This window comes from Procambarus clarkii, unplaced genomic scaffold (assembly GCF_040958095.1).
Source record: "Procambarus clarkii isolate CNS0578487 unplaced genomic scaffold, FALCON_Pclarkii_2.0 HiC_scaffold_1097, whole genome shotgun sequence".
NCBI lineage: Eukaryota > Metazoa > Arthropoda > Malacostraca > Decapoda > Cambaridae > Procambarus > Procambarus clarkii.
Window position 1 is genome coordinate 30,663 of NW_027190129.1, and position 22,237 is coordinate 52,899.

A 22,237-nucleotide genomic window follows, 5' to 3' on the forward strand; every position below is an offset into this window, starting at 1 on the left:
TGGGTGGAATCGATGGATTAGCCAAGCTCTTATCCGCCGAATCCGTAGAGGGTACGACCCTGGCGCTTCAGAGCGTACACCACGTCCATGGCAGTGACGGTCTTCCTCTTGGCGTGTTCCGTGTAGGTTACAGCATCACGGATGACGTTCTCGAGGAACACCTTCAGGACGCCACGGGTCTCTTCGTAGATGAGACCCGAAATACGCTTCACGCCGCCACGACGAGCTAAGCGACGAATAGCGGGCTTGGTGATGCCCTGGATGTTGTCACGTAGCACCTTACGATGACGCTTGGCGCCACCCTTTCCGAGTCCCTTGCCTCCCTTGCCGCGTCCAGTCATGGTGTTGAAGTTGTGTGAATAATAAAATTTCGGCACGATTTCCCCAGACTATATCCCGTCAAGCGGACGTACTTGTAGCATGGCAACTCCTAACTCCTGCCTGTCCTTACTTTATGCTTGTACTCGAGCAGAAACACGGCTTTCTCACAACGCTTTCAAAACTGCAGTTGCCTACTCGTCTGTTTCACGTCTCTGTGAAATGACTTTTGCACAAATCCAAAAAATAGAGCAAAATCAGCGATAATAGTGTTTGAGGTGAGCTGCCTGTTGGCTGCAGCCAGAGGAAGGAGGGGAGGGGCAACGGGGTGACGTAGGCGAGTCGAGCAGCCAATGGCGCTCGAGCAAGCGCCTCGAGACGGCGTATATAAGCAAAAATTTTTCGGCGCCGGCCATCACAAACCACAGTTGTTCACCATGGCTCGCACCAAGCAGACTGCTCGCAAGTCCACGGGAGGCAAGGCTCCTCGTAAGCAGCTGGCCACCAAGGCAGCACGCAAGTCTGCTCCTGCCACAGGGGGCGTGAAGAAGCCTCACCGTTACAGGCCCGGAACGGTCGCCCTGCGTGAGATCCGTCGTTACCAGAAGAGCACAGAGTTGCTCATCAGGAAACTTCCCTTCCAGCGTCTGGTGCGCGAGATTGCCCAGGACTTCAAGACCGATCTTCGCTTCCAGTCGTCTGCCGTCATGGCTTTACAGGAGGCATCCGAGGCTTACCTGGTCGGTCTCTTCGAGGACACTAACCTCTGTGCCATCCACGCCAAGCGTGTCACCATCATGCCAAAGGACATTCAGCTTGCTCGCCGTATCCGTGGAGAGCGTGCATAAGCTAAAACGACCACCCTAGTATACACCAAACTCGGCCCTTCTCAGGGCCAAAATATCCTTCTAAGGAGATTTCAGACATTCCTAGCATCAGTCATATGAATTAACCTTCATCTATACATATAATAAATAAATAAATACAATAATTTAGGTGTCATACATACACTGTACACGTGATATCAATAAATCAAGTCATTTGTAGTACAACCTGTCCTCTTACAAACAAAACGCCGTCGCTTTTCATTCTTATGCACTGCCAAGGATCCTCCCCCCCCCCCCCCCCTCCAAAAAAAAAAAAAAAAAAAAAAATTGTCATACTGTACTAGAAATAAAAGCAGCTTGTATAAGTGACATACTGTCCTGTCCTGTTTTATTCTGTTTTTGGTCCTCTGGCTTAATCTGTTAAGTTAGGAGATGACATTTTAAATTAACCGTTTTCTTGACATTTTCAAACCTTAAGAGGGTGGCCTGCATAGTAATCCTAATGTGGAACATAACAATGAATCTCTAATCTCTAGAAAAAAGATACCGAGTGTTTATATGTGTGTTGAGAGAGAGAGAGAGAGAGAGAGAGAGAGAGAGAGAGAGAGAGAGAGAGAGAGAGAGAGAGAGAGAGAGAGAGAGAGAGAGAGAGAGAGAGAGAGAGAGAGAGAGAGAGAGAGAGACATGCAGAGACAGAGACAGAGACAGAGACAGACAGACAGACTGACAGTCAGAGACTGAGAGAGAGAAACACACACAGACAGTTTCATAAATATTCTCATTTTATAGCTATTTGCTTTCAGTGACAGAGGTTTTTGTTATAATAGTATTGGTGTCTAACACTCACAATCTCTTTAGAAATTAAAGTGTGGCTCCAATGGAGCCGAGTTTGTTGGTTTGAGGCCAAGCCACCACCACAGGGCAGTAAGTAAGCCGTTTACTTGGAGGAGGTGTACTTGGTGACGGCCTTAGTGCCCTCAGAGACGGCGTGCTTGGCCAGTTCTCCGGGCAACAGGAGCCTTACAGCCGTCTGGATCTCCCGACTGGTAATGGTGGAACGCTTGTTGTAGTGGGCCAGGCGAGAAGCCTCGGCGGCGATGCGCTCGAAGATGTCGTTCACGAACGAGTTCATGATCGACATGGCTTTGGAAGAGATACCAGTGTCGGGGTGGACCTGCTTCAGCACTTTGTAGATGTAGATGCTGTAGCTCTCCTTCCTCCTGCGCTTCTTTTTCTTATCGCCCTTGGCAATGGCCTTCTGGGCCTTTCCGGCCTTCTTGGCAGCCTTTCCAGATGCCTTGGGTGGCATGATGATGCTCGTGCTGGCTGGCGTTGCGATACAATAATGAACTTTTGCGCGAGTCGAGCTTTCCTTTTATATCCCGCTCGCGACTCAGCTCAGAGCGGGTCGCGTGGCGGAGCGCGCTGATTGGTCAGTGGCGGACTCCCTTGATCCTGAGCGGGGTATATAACACGAAGCTCGATCTGCGGGACTACCGACCAATCTCCCTCTTAGACACGATAGGCAAGTGCTTTGAAAAAATCATGTCAAACCGTCTTAACTACTACATGGAGTACAACAACCTCTTCACAGAAAAGCAGTTTGGCTTTCGAGCACATAGATCAACCCAGCACGCAATTAACATCATCTACGACGCCGTAAGCTCAATTCGAAAGCAAAAACAGGTAGCTTTGATTGCAACGAGGGACGTACACAAGGCCTTCGACAGCCTGTGGCACGATGGTCTTGTGTACAAATTAGCAGACTTACCAGCGCAAAACTGGACCCTCCTCAGGCTGATCAGAAATTTCCTTAAGAATAGGCAAGTTACCCCCAGCTTCAAGGCAAAAGAGGCCGCAGCCTTCACCCCAACAGCTGGAGTCCCCCAAGGATCATGCTTGAGCCCGGTTCTCTTCAACATCTTTGTAAATGACCTACCCCAACCAGAGTATAGGGACACCATTATCGTACAATTTGCGGACGACGTAACACACGTAATAACATCTAACCCTAGCATCCAAGCGGCCAAGCATGCAACTGTAACCCGTAAGGCAAACGTAGAACTAGCAAGGACTGCTAACTGGGAAAGGAAATGGAGGATCACCACTAACCCAGAAAAGATCCAATTAAGCACTGTCGGCTGTATGGCCTTCTCTATTGAAAATGAGGGGGGAATAAGAATCAGGGGTGATCCCATAGCCATCTCAAACTCCAACACAGTGCTCGGTTACAACTTCAACAGGCTACTCAACTCCTCCCAGTACGTATCCCAGAAGACAGCGATGGCCCGGGGCTCACTGGAGAGGCTCTTCCGTTTCAACCAAGCCCCATCCCACATCAAGCTCCACCTGTACAGAATGATCATAAGGCCTAGCTTGGAATACCCCTACGTTCCCCTGAACCTCACCAACAAATCCAACATGTTGAAGATTCAACGAGTACAAAACAAAGCACTTCGCTTTGCAGAGGGCCTGACTCTGAGGGACAGGGTAAGAACTGACCTGATCCATGAGACGCTCAACATGAAGCCAATGAACATTAGGCTCAGCTACCTGGCCAGAAGACAGCTGTACCGTATGAAGAACATGTATGTCCCAGACCCAGAAGATCCCTTCGTAGCAGAAAACACCACCAGCGACTACGAGATCCACGAACCACCACACAGAACCAGAAGAATCACTCTCCAACAAAAAGTGATCAGACATATCCATGATGAGGCCTTCCCAAGCCCTCAGATACTAAGCGGTCTGCCAGACGATCCAGATGAGTGGCCCATCCCGGACCCAATCTACACCAAATGAAGAATAAAGAAAGAAAGAAAAAAAATAAAATAAAAAAAATAAATAAAAAAATAAATAAATAAATAAAAAAAAAAAAAAATAATAATAAAAAAAAAAAAAAAAAAAAAAATATATAAATAAATAAAACACCTACAAAAAAAATATAAAACCAAAAAACCATTTGTCGTGGCGGCAGAAGTGTAACTACCCTGATGTTTCTAAGATTAGCCTCCTTCAGCCAACTCCATCGGCTCTAGTGCTTTAGGACACCAACAAGGTCACAAACACTAGCCCCCCCAGCCAATGTACTGACAACCCAACATAACACATACGCAAACAAACAACACATACAAAAATGTCAACCCATGGTGGACAGGCCACCGAACTTTCAAACCTCCTCTCTCTCTACACCCGCATCCTCTTCCTGAATTTCATCTCCCCATCCCTCTACCTCCCCCATCCTTTCCATTCCCTATGGACCACAAACCAAACCGGCATAAAACACCACAAACCCACAACAGCAGCAGCAATGTCAGGACGCGGCAAGGGAGGCAAAGTGAAGGGCAAGTCAAAGTCTCGCTCCAGCAGGGCCGGACTTCAGTTCCCCGTGGGCAGAATTCACCGTCTGCTGCGTAAAGGCAACTACGCCGAACGCGTCGGTGCTGGCGCTCCTGTCTACCTGGCAGCCGTCATGGAATACCTCGCTGCCGAAGTTCTGGAGCTCGCCGGTAACGCCGCACGTGACAACAAGAAGACCCGTATCATCCCACGTCACTTGCAGTTGGCCATCCGCAACGACGAAGAACTCAACAAACTTCTGTCTGGCGTAACCATTGCACAGGGAGGTGTTCTTCCAAACATTCAGGCAGTTCTTTTGCCAAAGAAGACAGAGAAGAAGTAAGCACTTCTGCCACCCACCACGACAAATACCATAACCAGGCTCCATCCGGAGCCACACACACTTTAATAGAGAGATTCAAGTAGACAATCAACTTTCAAACATTAATAATAACATTTATATTGATTTCATTTGGAATGTGTACATAACAAACAAACAAACAAAACAAAATTATAGGGGATATTCAGCATCACTTGGAATATTAACCAATCATATAAATCCAATATATATTTTATATTTTACTTTAAGCGAGGAATTCATATTCTATCAATTTTTAATCATACAAATGAACAAAAGCAATTCTTCACTAGACGTAATGAATGAATAAATGATCAAGGTTTTAATGTGTTTCATGAATAAATATATATATATATATATATATATATATATATATATATATATATATATATATATATATATATATATATATATATATATATATATATATATAATATAATATAATATAATATATTATAATACTTGTGAACCAGAATATGTTTGAGCAGCAGCGATCGTGCCATTGGCCGAAGTGCAACAATTCAAATAATTTAAAGGGCCTGCTCGGGTATATAAGAGAGGCTGGGAGACTGGGGCCGGTGGTGGGTGATGGGTGATGAGTGATGGTGTGGTGTGGTGTGGTGTTGTTAAGAGTTGATTTACGGCCAGCCAGCCAGCTGCAGCCAAGGCAGGGCAGGGCAAGGCAAGGCAAGGCAAGGCAAGGCAAGGCAAGGCAAGGCAAGGCAAGGCAAGGCAAGGCAAGGCAAGGCAATAACAGGACAGGACAGGACAGGCAAGGCAAGGCAAGGCAAGGCAAGGCAAGGCAAGGCAAGGCAAGCAGGCGGGCGGGCGGGCGGGCGGGCGGGCGGGCGGGCGGGCGGGCAGCCAGCCAGCCAGCCAGCCAGGCAGGCAGGCAGGCAGGCAGGCAGGCAGGCAGGCAGGCAGGCAGGCAGGCAGGCAGCCAGCCAGTCAGCCAGCCAGCCAGCCAGCCAGCCAGCCAGCCAGCCAGCCAGCCAGCCAGCCAGCCAGGCAGGCAGGCAGCCAGCCAGCCAGCCACTCCCACTTTGTATTTATATGCATTCAATTTATATTCAAACATTATATATGTTAAGGGCCTAGTTTTAGTGTTTATTTTAAAAATGACAAACATCGAGTCGTTTTACCAGTCCTTTAGCGTTAACGGTGATGCATTTTAAAACTGAACAGAAATCACCTTTTCTGGATATATCAAATATCGAATCCGCTTAATGTGCCTACAATTCAATCATTCAAAAAATACATAATTTACATCATGCCTTTTCATAGAACAGACAATAAGATTTGAGACAATAAGAACTTTAGTTTTATAACTAAAGTTGCACAATTATACCAACTCTATGGTGGCTGGGTGGTAAGGTGTGTGGCTGGTGTTTTGGAAGTCGCGAGTTCAAACGACCCAATGGGAGTACTTTTTTTTTTTTTTATGCCATACAATCTTCCTAGTACTATTATGTAGGTGTGTGTGTGTGTGTTTTTATTCATTCTTTGGTTTTATAGATGACATACATATTGACTCCTTTTACCGGTCCTTAATTAGGCTCTGGGGAAGCAATGGTGGTGGTGGTGGTGCATTTAAAACTAAACCAAAAATCACCAGTTCTGGACGCGTCAAATATCATATCCGCTTAATGTGTCTACAACCTAATTACTTAAAACTACACTATTTAATTCATTCATATCATGTGCATATTGGTCATTATGCTCATACAACCGACATAACAATTTATTTTCATTATTAGAATCATACATTTCATCAAGTAATACAGATACAAAGAGATTTTCTTTCTGAGAAGACCGTTAGTATTGGCTGGCTGGCAGGCAGGCAGGCAGGCAGGCATTTGAGGGTTATTATTTCGCCTGTTGATTGGGGGGAGGGTTGATGTGTTAGGGGGTTTTCGGTTAGGTGTGGTGGTGGTGATTGGTGGTGATTGGTGGTGATTGGTGGTGGTGGTGATTGGTGGTGATTGGTGGTGAGTAGTGGTGGTGGTGGTGGTGGTGGTGGTGGTGGTAGTAGGTGGGAGGGGGGGGGGGAAGGGGAATGATGGTCTGTGGATTCCTTCTCCGTACCCCTTACATATAAGCAAAAACATGCCTTCCTGTGGGTATAGAAACGTTAACACAAATTATATCAGTAACTGATATTGTAGCCTTTTAAACAGAAAAGATTTGTACATACAAATACTTTTAAATTATCATTTATTTGTGGAAATGGCATTTACGTCATTAAATTGATACCTCAGCATCAAGTGTCCTGCAGTGGTCCAGTGGTAAAGTGTATATAAGTGATGCGTATTCTTGGAGTTGCGAGTTCAAACCCGGATTAAGCTATATATATATATATATATATATATATATATATATATATATATATATATATATATATATATATATATATATATATATATATATATATATATAGATATACAACATGTTTTGTTTTGGTTGTTTGTTTTTGTATAAAGCCTCACACACTATATTAAGCGAGTTTGTTTTAAACATGACATACATATTAATTCATTTTACCAGGCCTTATTCCACACAACTCCGTGAATTTCCCGTGGAGCCAGCCAGCCAGCCATTCAAACAAAAACAAACGAAACAAAACAAAACAAAACAAAAAACATTATTGCCAACAGCATTTGGTGTTCCCAGGCGGTCACCCATCCAAGTACTAACCAAACCCAACGTTGCTTAACTTCGCTGATCGGACGAGAAGCGGTGTTCTCAACGTGGTATGGCCGTTGGCATGAGACTGCCTACACATTGTGGCTAATAACCAACTCTTTTTAGTCATCACGGCAGGATACGGACCTTCTTGTGGTGTCTTAATGGTAATTGTATCCTAACATATTTTTGTCTCCTTGGCATGGATATTTAACATCGTTTATTCAGTCTTGGGTTTATGTTCTTTCGCCATTTACAGACATTTTACATCTACCTACTTCCTCAGCCTACCCTGCCAATTTCTAATGAATTTGTGGATTTTCTTTTGTAATACATACATGTGTGTGCTCATCTGCTCTTCAGTTTTTATGATATTTGTCTCATCTGTCCTGCTTTATGATACTTTTACAAAGAACATGAACAAATGCTTCTATTTTAGAGAAGATATGGGATCCAGGTTTCGGAGCCGTAAAACCAACCGTCGTGATTGGTGGACGAGTTGCCAGGTTGCAGCTTCTGTACCGTGCCGGCACATAAATAGGTTCGGCTCAAGCGGCGGCAGCATCATTCCCCCGTGACTGTCTGAGCGTCTCTCATCACCTTGGTTATCTCATCATCATCATGGTAGAAGCAAAGCCTACCAAGAAGGCTGCGGCTGCTGCTGCTGTGGTGGCCACCACCAGGAAACCTCGCGTCCAGGTTGCTCACCCGAAAACTAGTCAAATGGTTCTAGCCGCGGTCGCAGCACTCAAAGACCGTAAGGGCTCGTCTCTACAAGCAATCAAGAAGTACGTTGTTGCCAACAACAAAGTCGAGGCTGCCAAGATCGCCATTTACATCCGAAGATTTCTCAAGAAAGCAGTGGCTGACGGCATTCTTGTTCAGACCAAGGGAAGTGGAGCTAGTGGATCATTCAAGCTGGCCGTAGCAGAGAAGAGGGCCGTTCTAACTCCCAAGAAAGCCACCACAACCAAGAAACCATCTACAGCAGCAAAGAAGGCCGTGGTAACTCCCAAGAAAGCCGCCACAAGCAACAAACCACCTACAGCCTTGAAAAAGAAGCAGCAGCAGCAGCAGCAGCTTGTTGTTGGGAACAAAAAGCCCAAAATAAAGAGAGCTTCAAAATCTCCCAAACCACCCAAGGCAAAGAAAGCTGTCAAGAAAACAACAAAGGCAAAATAAACGACGACATGCAAGCAGCATGAATACACATGACAATAAACATCCAGGCCTCCCCCCTCAGTGGAGGGGCCTCATATGATTCCAAAAAGAGTTTAGTTTTGTAGACAAATAAATCATTACTTTTGGGGTAGATTTACTCTGTATATTATATATATATATATATATATATATATATATATATATATATATATATATATATATATATATATATATATATATATATATATATATATATATATATATATATATATACACACATACATGGGTGAGGTGATATGGTACCAAAGTTTTGGGTGAGGTGATTGACATTTACACAAGATAAAACACGAACCAATGGGAATAAAAACATAAGAATGGAAGTAACTGCAGAAGGCCTATTGGCCCATAACACAAGCACTTCCTCTTGATGCTTCTATATTGGTTCGGAGTCTTGAAGCTATAATATATATATATATATATATATATATATATATATATATATATATATATATATATATATATATATATATATATATATATATATATATGCACACAAAACTAAATAGTCTTGTTAGACAAATTGCCCCTATTAGAGGCAAGTTGACTAACAAGCCGAATGACTGCAATTGTTTTGAATTTGAGTTAAATCTAACATAGAAATGTAATCAAACCTAACCTAACCTATGCTAACCCAAGCTAAGCTAACCTAACCTAACCTAAGCTAAGCTAACCTAACCTAACCTAACCTAACCTAACCTAACCCAGCAATTCATGATCTTAATATAATACTGTTAATTGGATAAACCAATTTGGAAAGAAATGTTCGAAAATAACAAAATTAACTGTGCTTGTTAGGAAAATTGGGCCTTGCATACTTGTCCCAATAGTGTGGTTCTCGCTTTTAGGTACGACATAAACGTATACCTAAGTTGAGAGAGAAAAAGATTCGCACTCAAACATGCATATCGATTGCCAGTCCTGAATTCTGGGTAGATATTCGTGTCCTCCCTTTTCATTTACCATCATTTGGATACTATCAAAACAGCTCTGAGAAGGATAAAATGAATAAAACGGGTAGCTCACTCATGTAAAAAGGAAGAGTTGGGAAAGATCTCTCTCTCTCTCTCTCTCTCTCCCTCACCCCCCCCCCCCCCCCCCACCACCAATGATCCTGCTCTGCTAGTATATAACGGAACAAACCTTCCCCCCCCCCCACCCCTCCCTCCCCAATCAGAGTCCCTTTAAGCATGCGAGGATAAAAAATAGATTTCATAAGACCCAATGTGCTAGCTGATATCAAAACAATTTATGTTATCGTCTATTAAGCCCTTCAGTAAAAAAGTATAGGGACCTAATTAGGTCCCGTTTTGAGGTGGTGGTGGTGGGTGGAATCGATGGATTAGCCAAGCTCTTATCCGCCGAATCCGTAGAGGGTACGACCCTGGCGCTTCAGAGCGTACACCACGTCCATGGCAGTGACGGTCTTCCTCTTGGCGTGTTCCGTGTAGGTTACAGCATCACGGATGACGTTCTCGAGGAACACCTTCAGGACGCCACGGGTCTCTTCGTAGATGAGACCCGAAATACGCTTCACGCCGCCACGACGAGCTAAGCGACGAATAGCGGGCTTGGTGATGCCCTGGATGTTGTCACGTAGCACCTTACGATGACGCTTGGCGCCACCCTTTCCGAGTCCCTTGCCTCCCTTGCCGCGTCCAGTCATGGTGTTGAAGTTGTGTGAATAATAAAATTTCGGAATCAGAATCAGAATAATACAGGAGAAGATGCCCATAGGGGCGAGCTTGGAAGTGGGGACAGAAGAAGATAGGGGGGGTGAGAGGAAGAAGATTTGTAAGAGAAAAAGTGCCAGGGCTAAACCCAGCTGCGTGTCGTTAGGTTGCGGCTTTCGAGGCAGGGACTCAGTCGGGTGTTTTCAGTGACAACATCGGGACATCACAAACTCACAACATCACAGTGATTGGCTCAAGAGCGTCAGGGCTGAACTTTTTTACGGATTGTTTGTGCTGGTTGTTGAGAGCTGAATATGTAATGATAGTGGATGCTGGGTGTTGAGAGCTAAAGTTTAACGAAATACAGAGTTAGGAAGAGGATCATGGATGGTAGAGAAGAGGTCATGATTGTTTCGTGGTAGTCTGAGAGTGTGTAGGAGAAAATCAATGTGTTGTTCATGATGAGTGAATAGTCTATCGATTTGTTTGTCTGATAGAGTTTTCCAGTAGGTATTTAGGGCAGGAATGTTAGTACTTTCATGGAGACTTTGATTGGTATTTAACTCTTGCCATCGGGTGTTGAGTACCCATCTTAGTGCTCTGTTCTGTATTCTTTGAAGTTTTATTTTGTTAGTGCGTGCAGATAGAGAAAGAGCTAGTGGAGCGTATGTTAGGAGAGGTCTAATAAGTGCTTTGTAAAGGTGCATTTTTGTGTCAGGTTTTGCAAATCTAAGTCTGTATAGTTTCTTCATGGCTTGAAGAGCTATTGCATGTTTCTGTGTTATGTGTGTGTGAAAGAGTAGTTGTCGATCAAATGTGAGTCCCAGGACTGTGGAGGAGGGAGATACAGAGATGTAAGTAGGATTTTGAGTGTATGAATAGAGTTTTAGAGGAATTGGGCGAATAGTTCTTTTACAGAAAAAGTAGGTGATTTTAGATTTGCTGGAGTTGGTTTTTATACGCCATTTGTACTCCCACTCAGTGACAACATCAAGTTCTGTTTGTGCTCTGTTTGTTAGTGTATCAATGGTGTTGCTGGTGACAAGGTGAGAGACATCATCAGCATAACATATGGTTAATGAAGTGTGATGAACAGGGTCAGGAATGTCGTTTATGTATAGGATGTAGAGTGTTGGGGCAAGAACAGAACCTTGGGGAACACCGGCGTTTAAGTTGAAGTAGTCAGAGTGTTGTTGGAGGAACTTAATTCTCATTGTCCTATTGTCTAAGTAGTTCGAAAGAAGTTTGGTGGTGATGAGAGGAAGATTAAAGTTGTTGCATAGTTTGAATTTTAAGCCGTCATGCCAAACAGTGTCAAAGGCCTTCTCAACGTCCTTAGTGATGAGTGCAGTCTTAAGTCTTTGGTGCTGATTGATACTGAGGTAGTTAGTCATGATGTTTAAGGCGTCGTGAGTGGACCGGTGAGGCCGAAATCCAAACTGTTTGTTAGTGAGTAAGTCATTGTGTTCAAGGTGCGTTCTAAGTCTCTGGTTGATCAGCCTTTCAAAGACTTTGCCAAGTGTCTCTAGAAGGCTGATGGGTCTATAGTTCTTTGGGTCAGTGTGGGGTTTCCCAGGTTTTGGAATAAGAACGGCTGTGGCAGACTTAAAGTTGAGTGGAAAGTACCCAGAGGCAAGGGAGGCGTTGAATAGGTTAGTGATAGCAGTAATGATAGAAGCAGGGAGTTGTCTAAGAAGGATATGTCCAATGCCAGACGCACCAGGGGCTCTACGACGAGTGCCCATGAGAGCTGTCTTGACATCAGCTAGAGTTAGGGGAGTCTGTAGTTCAGTGTTTGAATTGAGATTTTCAAGGTGAATGAGGTCGTCTGGTGTAGTTGCTTGTCTATTTTGGTGTATCCAGTCTTCGACTATTTCAATGTTGGGGCGTGCAAATGGTTCAGGAGGATGTGGGTGAAAGATTTGTTCCCAGTGGTGTTTAAAAATGTTGAGAACTGCTTCAGGATCAGTGATTTTGTTGTTATTATTTAGAAGGTATTTAAACGGTGTGTGAGTTGATCCTTGTAATCGTTTGATTCGTTTCCAGAATTCTTGAGGTGTCAGTTTTCTGTATTGTTCTGCTTGTTCTATAAGGTGTTTCCAATGTTTTGTGTGGTCTTCATCTAGGCTGTTAAGGATATGGTTTTTTAATGCTGTTAGGTCCCATAGTATTTGTCCATGACGATGTATGTTTTGTAAGAATCTAGTGTGATAGCAAGCTAAGAGGCGTTTGGAGCGAATGGAGGGGGTGAAAGTGAAATGTGGTTTGTGTGCTGTTTTAGGGATGGAGATGTTTGCTGCATGAATGATGGTGTCTTGTATGTTGCGTGCTTGTGTGTCGATGTCAGTGTGATGTTTGTCATTGTATTCATAAGTGAGATCAGTGTCATCAATGTGTTGTTTGAACATGTCCCAGTTTGCCCTATGGTATGAGAATTGAGGAGTGCTGGGGATGAGAATAGGATTTGTGGAGACTGTGAGAATTAAGGGAATATGATCAGAGCCCGTAATGGGCCCTGGTGAAATGAAGTGTTGCAAGTTGCTGCCGTGTCTGTTGGTGAATATGAGATCAGGCCGGCCAGAACCTGTATGTGTGAAACAAGTGGGGAAATCAGGGCCAAGAAAGAATAGATGTTTTTGGGTGTATATTTGGTGAAGCTGTCTGCCATGCTGATTTGTGGTATTGTGGTGGAATGTAGGGTGTTGTGCATTGAGGTCTGCAAGCAGAAAAAATTTCGGCACGATTTCCCCAGACTATATCCCGTCAAGCGGACGTACTTGTAGCATGGCAACTCCTAACTCCTGCCTGTCCTTACTTTATGCTTGTACTCGAGCAGAAACACGGCTTTCTCACAACGCTTTCAAAACTGCAGTTGCCTACTCGTCTGTTTCACGTCTCTGTGAAATGACTTTTGCACAAATCCAAAAAATAGAGCAAAATCAGCGATAATAGTGTTTGAGGTGAGCTGCCTGTTGGCTGCAGCCAGAGGAAGGAGGGGAGGGGCAACGGGGTGACGTAGGCGAGTCGAGCAGCCAATGGCGCTCGAGCAAGCGCCTCGAGACGGCGTATATAAGCAAAAATTTTTCGGCGCCGGCCATCACAAACCACAGTTGTTCACCATGGCTCGCACCAAGCAGACTGCTCGCAAGTCCACGGGAGGCAAGGCTCCTCGTAAGCAGCTGGCCACCAAGGCAGCACGCAAGTCTGCTCCTGCCACAGGGGGCGTGAAGAAGCCTCACCGTTACAGGCCCGGAACGGTCGCCCTGCGTGAGATCCGTCGTTACCAGAAGAGCACAGAGTTGCTCATCAGGAAACTTCCCTTCCAGCGTCTGGTGCGCGAGATTGCCCAGGACTTCAAGACCGATCTTCGCTTCCAGTCGTCTGCCGTCATGGCTTTACAGGAGGCATCCGAGGCTTACCTGGTCGGTCTCTTCGAGGACACTAACCTCTGTGCCATCCACGCCAAGCGTGTCACCATCATGCCAAAGGACATTCAGCTTGCTCGCCGTATCCGTGGAGAGCGTGCATAAGCTAAAACGACCACCCTAGTATACACCAAACTCGGCCCTTCTCAGGGCCAAAATATCCTTCTAAGGAGATTTCAGACATTCCTAGCATCAGTCATATGAATTAACCTTCATCTATACATATAATAAATAAATAAATACAATAATTTAGGTGTCATACATACACTGTACACGTGATATCAATAAATCAAGTCATTTGTAGTACAACCTGTCCTCTTACAAACAAAACGCCGTCGCTTTTCATTCTTATGCACTGCCAAGGATCCTCCCCCCCCCCCCCCCCCCAAAAAAAAAAAAAAAAAAAAAAAAATGTCATACTGTACTAGAAATAAAAGCAGCTTGTATAAGTGACATACTGTCCTGTCCTGTTTTATTCTGTTTTTGGTCCTCTGGCTTAATCTGTTAAGTTAGGAGATGACATTTTAAATTAACCGTTTTCTTGACATTTTCAAACCTTAAGAGGGTGGCCTGCATAGTAATCCTAATGTGGAACATAACAATGAATCTCTAATCTCTAGAAAAAAGATACCGAGTGTTTATATGTGTGTTGAGAGAGAGAGAGAGAGAGAGAGAGAGAGAGAGAGAGAGAGAGAGAGAGAGAGAGAGAGAGAGAGAGAGAGAGAGAGAGAGAGAGAGAGAGAGAGAGAGAGAGAGACATGCAGAGACAGAGACAGAGACAGAGACAGACAGACAGACTGACAGTCAGAGACTGAGAGAGAGAAACACACACAGACAGTTTCATAAATATTCTCATTTTATAGCTATTTGCTTTCAGTGACAGAGGTTTTTGTTATAATAGTATTGGTGTCTAACACTCACAATCTCTTTAGAAATTAAAGTGTGGCTCCAATGGAGCCGAGTTTGTTGGTTTGAGGCCAAGCCACCACCACAGGGCAGTAAGTAAGCCGTTTACTTGGAGGAGGTGTACTTGGTGACGGCCTTAGTGCCCTCAGAGACGGCGTGCTTGGCCAGTTCTCCGGGCAACAGGAGCCTTACAGCCGTCTGGATCTCCCGACTGGTAATGGTGGAACGCTTGTTGTAGTGGGCCAGGCGAGAAGCCTCGGCGGCGATGCGCTCGAAGATGTCGTTCACGAACGAGTTCATGATCGACATGGCTTTGGAAGAGATACCAGTGTCGGGGTGGACCTGCTTCAGCACTTTGTAGATGTAGATGCTGTAGCTCTCCTTCCTCCTGCGCTTCTTTTTCTTATCGCCCTTGGCAATGGCCTTCTGGGCCTTTCCGGCCTTCTTGGCAGCCTTTCCAGATGCCTTGGGTGGCATGATGATGCTCGTGCTGGCTGGCGTTGCGATACAATAATGAACTTTTGCGCGAGTCGAGCTTTCCTTTTATATCCCGCTCGCGACTCAGCTCAGAGCGGGTCGCGTGGCGGAGCGCGCTGATTGGTCAGTGGCGGACTCCCTTGATCCTGAGCGGGGTATATAACACGAAGCTCGATCTGCGGGCCGGCATAAAAGGCATAAAAGATAAAGATAAACCGAAAACCTAAATCAGGCTCTCTGCACCCAGCACTGCCGGGTGGGTAAATATTAGGCAGCAACGTAGAGCCATGATTTACCGCATAAAGGTCCGGTTTCGTGACGAAACCACTTACACCGGACCCCAATTACTAAGGAAAATCGTTGACATCACGAACGCAGCCCCGTTGGACATCCGTGACGATGCTGACGGCGCTGTACTTCTTTATTCAAGCGAGCAAGCTCTGGAGCAACTGTTTGCACCAGAACACCAGGACGCCCTACGAAACGCCAACCTGATCATCACTCCTAACCGTCGCTACTTGGCTGAACGAACCATCTTCGTCAGCCACACAAGTGTCTACATCGCCACCCAAGACCCTGGTACCATACTTGATAGTATCAACACCAGAAACCCGGCTCTGACTGCTGCTACAGTCAAGGTCATCAAGAACAACGACAACCCTAGGCCTACTCTCAAGGTCACCTTCACAACAGCTGCTGCAGCTACCCAAGCTGTGGAAAATGGATTTAGATGTCTGGATATTTCCATCACACCTGACACTGTAAAGAAGGAACGGTACTACAACATTTGCCAGTGCTTTAAGTGCTACAAGTACGATCATGATACCAAGAACTGCCAACAAGCAGAGGTTAAATGCAGCATTTGTACCCAGGATCATCACTTCAAAACCTGCCGGTCAACCACCAAACTGTGCCTCAATTGTGGAGGAGCTCACACCGCCGTCTCCATGGACTGCCAAGTACGACTAGACGAAATAAATAAAACAGCATCTGCCAACCCAACAACCAATCAGCCGGCGAGCTTCAATATCCAAGCTACATCGTTTCCAGTGCTTCCCAACGCTTCTGCTCCTGCTACACAGACGTCCACACCAGGCCAGACCACCCCCCAATGGGGACCCAGGACACAGGCGACTGCAGCTCAGCCAACCAACTTGACTGTCAACCAATCAGCGGCCTCGACCAACACCACTCTCATCCCATGCCTGATCAGTGTAGCTGAGAGAGAGGCGGGAACAGACAACGCAAAATACGTGAGAGTACTGAACAGGCTGCTCGCCCAGAACAACCTGCCTACAATGTTGATACCAGCAGACCTATTTCAACATCACAACGCTGCTTCAACCCAAACAGACGAAATTCCAACACCAACAGCAACCGCAGTCATACCGCAACCACCACCACCGGAGTCGAACCCAGCACAAGTCACCCAGGCAACAGCATCCACCCAGACTACCACCACAGCAGACAAGCCAACCTCATCACCTGCCCCCACCAGCCCGAGACGGAAGAAAATGAGAGGAAAAAGGAGACCAAAATGTCAGCAAGTGGAATCAGAATCAGATTCAGAACCAGAGTTCCTAGAAACCTTGGCTGAGACCATCACATATGAGGCCCCAGACTTCGACCTAAACCCAAGCAAATCAAGCAAGAAAGTGCCCTGCTTTGGACTTTACCTCAATCACGGTGGCACTTTCAACGGCAATCGAAGCACAAGAATGGTCATTGCCTTAGAATGCAACAGGATCATGAACCAGCTCAAGACCACCATGCCTTACCCTGTGTTTGTCCACCACGAGACCGTGGAACGCTATGTAGACTTCTGCGCTCTGGAGAGTGTATACATCGACCCTAAATTCGACTTCAAGAGGGGACAAGTGACCTTCCTGGAAGAAGATGAAGACCCGACAGGAACACCAATACCACCGCTAACATTCGGGAAGTACATGCGAATACCTCCTGGCCAAGACACCACCAAGCAACAGTGAACTTACCTCTCACCATCTCAATAAGGAAGACGCCTCCTCCAAGCCAGACAGACCACCTCAAGTGAACCAGGACGACATCACCCTGCCCCACCACTAGCCTCCTGCCGCCCAAGAAGAACTTAAGCTACAGGCTTTGACTGAAAAAACATCTCCAATCCAAGGTGGACGGGCCACCGAACTTTCAAGCCTCCTCTCTCCACATCCAAATCCTCTTCCAAGAATTTCATCGCCCCATCCTTCTTCCTCCCACATCCTTTCCAAGCTCTTTGGACATCAAAGCGAAAGCCGGCATAAAACACCACAAACCCACAACAGCAGCAGCAATGTCAGGACGCGGCAAGGGAGGCAAAGTGAAGGGCAAGTCAAAGTCTCGCTCCAGCAGGGCCGGACTTCAGTTCCCCGAGGGCAGAATTCACCGTCTGCTGCGTAAAGGCAACTACGCCGAACGCGTCGGTGCTGGCGCTCCTGTCTACCTGGCAGCCGTCATGGAATACCTCGCTGCCGAAGTTCTGGAGCTCGCCGGTAACGCCGCACGTGACAACAAGAAGACCCGTATCATCCCACGTCACTTGCAGTTGGCCATCCGCAACGACGAAGAACTCAACAAACTTCTGTCTGGCGTAACCATTGCACAGGGAGGTGTTCTTCCAAACATTCAGGCAGTTCTTTTGCCAAAGAAGACAGAGAAGAAGTAAGCACTTCTGCCACCCACCACGACAAATACCATAACCAGGCTCCATCCGGAGCCACACACACTTTAATAGAGAGATTCAAGTAGACAATCAACTTTCAAACATTAATAATAACATTTATATTGATTTCATTTGGAATGTGTACATAACAAACAAACAAACAAAACAAAATTATAGGGGATATTCAGCATCACTTGGAATATTAACCAATCATATAAATCCAATATATATTTTATATTTTACTTTAAGCGAGGAATTCATATTCTATCAATTTTTAATCATACAAATGAACAAAAGCAATTCTTCACTAGACGTAATGAATGAATAAATGATCAAGGTTTTAATGTGTTTCATGAATAAATATATATATATATATATATATATATATATATATATATATATATATATATATATATATATATATATATATATATATATATATAATATAATATAATATAATATATTATAATACTTGTGAACCAGAATATGTTTGAGCAGCAGCGATCGTGCCATTGGCCGAAGTGCAACAATTCAAATAATTTAAAGGGCCTGCTCGGGTATATAAGAGAGGCTGGGAGACTGGGGCCGGTGGTGGGTGATGGGTGATGAGTGATGGTGTGGTGTGGTGTGGTGTTGTTAAGAGTTGATTTACGGCCAGCCAGCCAGCTGCAGCCAAGGCAGGGCAGGGCAAGGCAAGGCAAGGCAAGGCAAGGCAAGGCAAGGCAAGGCAAGGCAAGGCAAGGCAAGGCAAGGCAAGGCAAGGCAATAACAGGACAGGACAGGACAGGCAAGGCAAGGCAAGGCAAGGCAAGGCAAGGCAAGGCAAGGCAAGGCAAGGCAAGGCAAGGCAAGGCAATAACAGGACAGGACAGGACAGGCAAGGCAAGGCAAGGCAAGGCAAGGCAAGGCAAGGCAAGGCAAGCAGGCGGGCGGGCGGGCGGGCGGGCGGGCGGGCGGGCGGGCAGCCAGCCAGCCAGCCAGCCAGGCAGGCAGGCAGGCAGGCAGGCAGGCAGGCAGGCAGGCAGGCAGGCAGCCAGCCAGCCAGTCAGCCAGCCAGCCAGCCAGCCAGCCAGCCAGCCAGCCAGCCAGCCAGCCAGCCAGCCAGCCAGCCAGGCAGGCAGGCAGCCAGCCAGCCAGCCACTCCCACTTTGTATTTATATGCATTCAATTTATATTCAAACATTATATATGTTAAGGGCCTAGTTTTAGTGTTTATTTTAAAAATGACAAACATCGAGTCGTTTTACCAGTCCTTTAGCGTTAACGGTGATGCATTTTAAAACTGAACAGAAATCACCTTTTCTGGATATATCAAATATCGAATCCGCTTAATGTGCCTACAATTCAATCATTCAAAAAATACATAATTTACATCATGCCTTTTCATAGAACAGACAATAAGATTTGAGACAATAAGAACTTTAGTTTTATAACTAAAGTTGCACAATTATACCAACTCTATGGTGGCTGGGTGGTAAGGTGTGTGGCTGGTGTTTTGGAAGTCGCGAGTTCAAACGACCCAATGGGAGTACTTTTTTTTTTTTTATGCCATACAATCTTCCTAGTACTATTATGTAGGTGTGTGTGTGTGTGTTTTTATTCATTCTTTGGTTTTATAGATGACATACATATTGACTCCTTTTACCGGTCCTTAATTAGGCTCTGGGGAAGCAATGGTGGTGGTGGTGGTGCATTTAAAACTAAACCAAAAATCACCAGTTCTGGACGCGTCAAATATCATATCCGCTTAATGTGTCTACAACCTAATTACTTAAAACTACACTATTTAATTCATTCATATCATGTGCATATTGGTCATTATGCTCATACAACCGACATAACAATTTATTTTCATTATTAGAATCATACATTTCATCAAGTAATACAGATACAAAGAGATTTTCTTTCTGAGAAGACCGTTAGTATTGGCTGGCTGGCAGGCAGGCAGGCAGGCAGGCATTTGAGGGTTATTATTTCGCCTGTTGATTGGGGGGAGGGTTGATGTGTTAGGGGGTTTTCGGTTAGGTGTGGTGGTGGTGATTGGTGGTGATTGGTGGTGATTGGTGGTGGTGGTGATTGGTGGTGATTGGTGGTGAGTAGTGGTGGTGGTGGTGGTGATGGTGGTGGTGGTAGTAGGTGGGAGGGGGGGGGGGGAAGGGGAATGATGGTCTGTGGATTCCTTCTCCGTACCCCTTACATATAAGCAAAAACATGCCTTCCTGTGGGTATAGAAACATTAACACAAATTATATCAGTAACTGATATTGTAGCCTTTTAAACAGAAAAGATTTGTACATACAAATACTTTTAAATTATCATTTATTTGTGGAAATGGCATTTACGTCATTAAATTGATACCTCAGCATCAAGTGTCCTGCAGTGGTCCAGTGGTAAAGTGTATATAAGTGATGCGTATTCTTGGAGTTGCGAGTTCAAACCCGGATTAAGCTATATATATATATATATATATATATATATATATATATATATATATATATATATATATATATATATATATATATATATATATATATATATATATATATAGATATACAACATGTTTTGTTTTGGTTGTTTGTTTTTGTATAAAGCCTCACACACTATATTAAGCGAGTTTGTTTTAAACATGACATACATATTAATTCATTTTACCAGGCCTTATTCCACACAACTCCGTGAATTTCCCGTGGAGCCAGCCAGCCAGCCATTCAAACAAAAACAAACGAAACAAAACAAAACAAAACAAAAAACATTATTGCCAACAGCATTTGGTGTTCCCAGGCGGTCACCCATCCAAGTACTAACCAAACCCAACGTTGCTTAACTTCGCTGATCGGACGAGAAGCGGTGTTCTCAACGTGGTATGGCCGTTGGCATGAGACTGCCTACACATTGTGGCTAATAACCAACTCTTTTTAGTCATCACGGCAGGATACGGACCTTCTTGTGGTGTCTTAATGGTAATTGTATCCTAACATATTTTTGTCTCCTTGGCATGGATATTTAACATCGTTTATTCAGTCTTGGGTTTATGTTCTTTCGCCATTTACAGACATTTTACATCTACCTACTTCCTCAGCCTACCCTGCCAATTTCTAATGAATTTGTGGATTTTCTTTTGTAATACATACATGTGTGTGCTCATCTGCTCTTCAGTTTTTATGATATTTGTCTCATCTGTCCTGCTTTATGATACTTTTACAAAGAACATGAACAAATGCTTCTATTTTAGAGAAGATATGGGATCCAGGTTTCGGAGCCGTAAAACCAACCGTCGTGATTGGTGGACGAGTTGCCAGGTTGCAGCTTCTGTACCGTGCCGGCACATAAATAGGTTCGGCTCAAGCGGCGGCAGCATCATTCCCCCGTGACTGTCTGAGCGTCTCTCATCACCTTGGTTATCTCATCATCATCATGGTAGAAGCAAAGCCTACCAAGAAGGCTGCGGCTGCTGCTGCTGTGGTGGCCACCACCAGGAAACCTCGCGTCCAGGTTGCTCACCCGAAAACTAGTCAAATGGTTCTAGCCGCGGTCGCAGCACTCAAAGACCGTAAGGGCTCGTCTCTACAAGCAATCAAGAAGTACGTTGTTGCCAACAACAAAGTCGAGGCTGCCAAGATCGCCATTTACATCCGAAGATTTCTCAAGAAAGCAGTGGCTGACGGCATTCTTGTTCAGACCAAGGGAAGTGGAGCTAGTGGATCATTCAAGCTGGCCGTAGCAGAGAAGAGGGCCGTTCTAACTCCCAAGAAAGCCACCACAACCAAGAAACCATCTACAGCAGCAAAGAAGGCCGTGGTAACTCCCAAGAAAGCCGCCACAAGCAACAAACCACCTACAGCCTTGAAAAAGAAGCAGCAGCAGCAGCAGCAGCTTGTTGTTGGGAACAAAAAGCCCAAAATAAAGAGAGCTTCAAAATCTCCCAAACCACCCAAGGCAAAGAAAGCTGTCAAGAAAACAACAAAGGCAAAATAAACGACGACATGCAAGCAGCATGAATACACATGACAATAAACATCCAGGCCTCCCCCCTCAGTGGAGGGGCCTCATATGATTCCAAAAAGAGTTTAGTTTTGTAGACAAATAAATCATTACTTTTGGGGTAGATTTACTCTGTATATTATATATATATATATATATATATATATATATATATATATATATATATATATATATATATATATATATATATATACACACATACATGGGTGAGGTGATATGGTACCAAAGTTTTGGGTGAGGTGATTGACATTTACACAAGATAAAACACGAACCAATGGGAATAAAAACATAAGAATGGAAGTAACTGCAGAAGGCCTATTGGCCCATAACAC

At 44.8% G+C, this 22,237-nt stretch overlaps 2 non-coding genes across 2 annotated transcripts; both read right to left on the reverse strand.

The window, feature by feature from the left end:
* Nucleotides 1-7,487: 7,487 nt before the first annotated feature.
* Nucleotides 7,488-7,606, reverse strand: LOC138362029 (5S ribosomal RNA). The gene has a single exon (XR_011227365.1). It is a non-coding gene; the product is annotated as a 5S ribosomal RNA (ribosomal RNA).
* Nucleotides 7,607-20,659: 13,053 nt separating this feature from the next.
* LOC138362030 (5S ribosomal RNA) lies at nucleotides 20,660-20,778 on the reverse strand. The gene has a single exon (XR_011227366.1). It is a non-coding gene; the product is annotated as a 5S ribosomal RNA (ribosomal RNA).
* Between the last annotated feature and the right edge of the window lie 1,459 nt (nucleotides 20,779-22,237).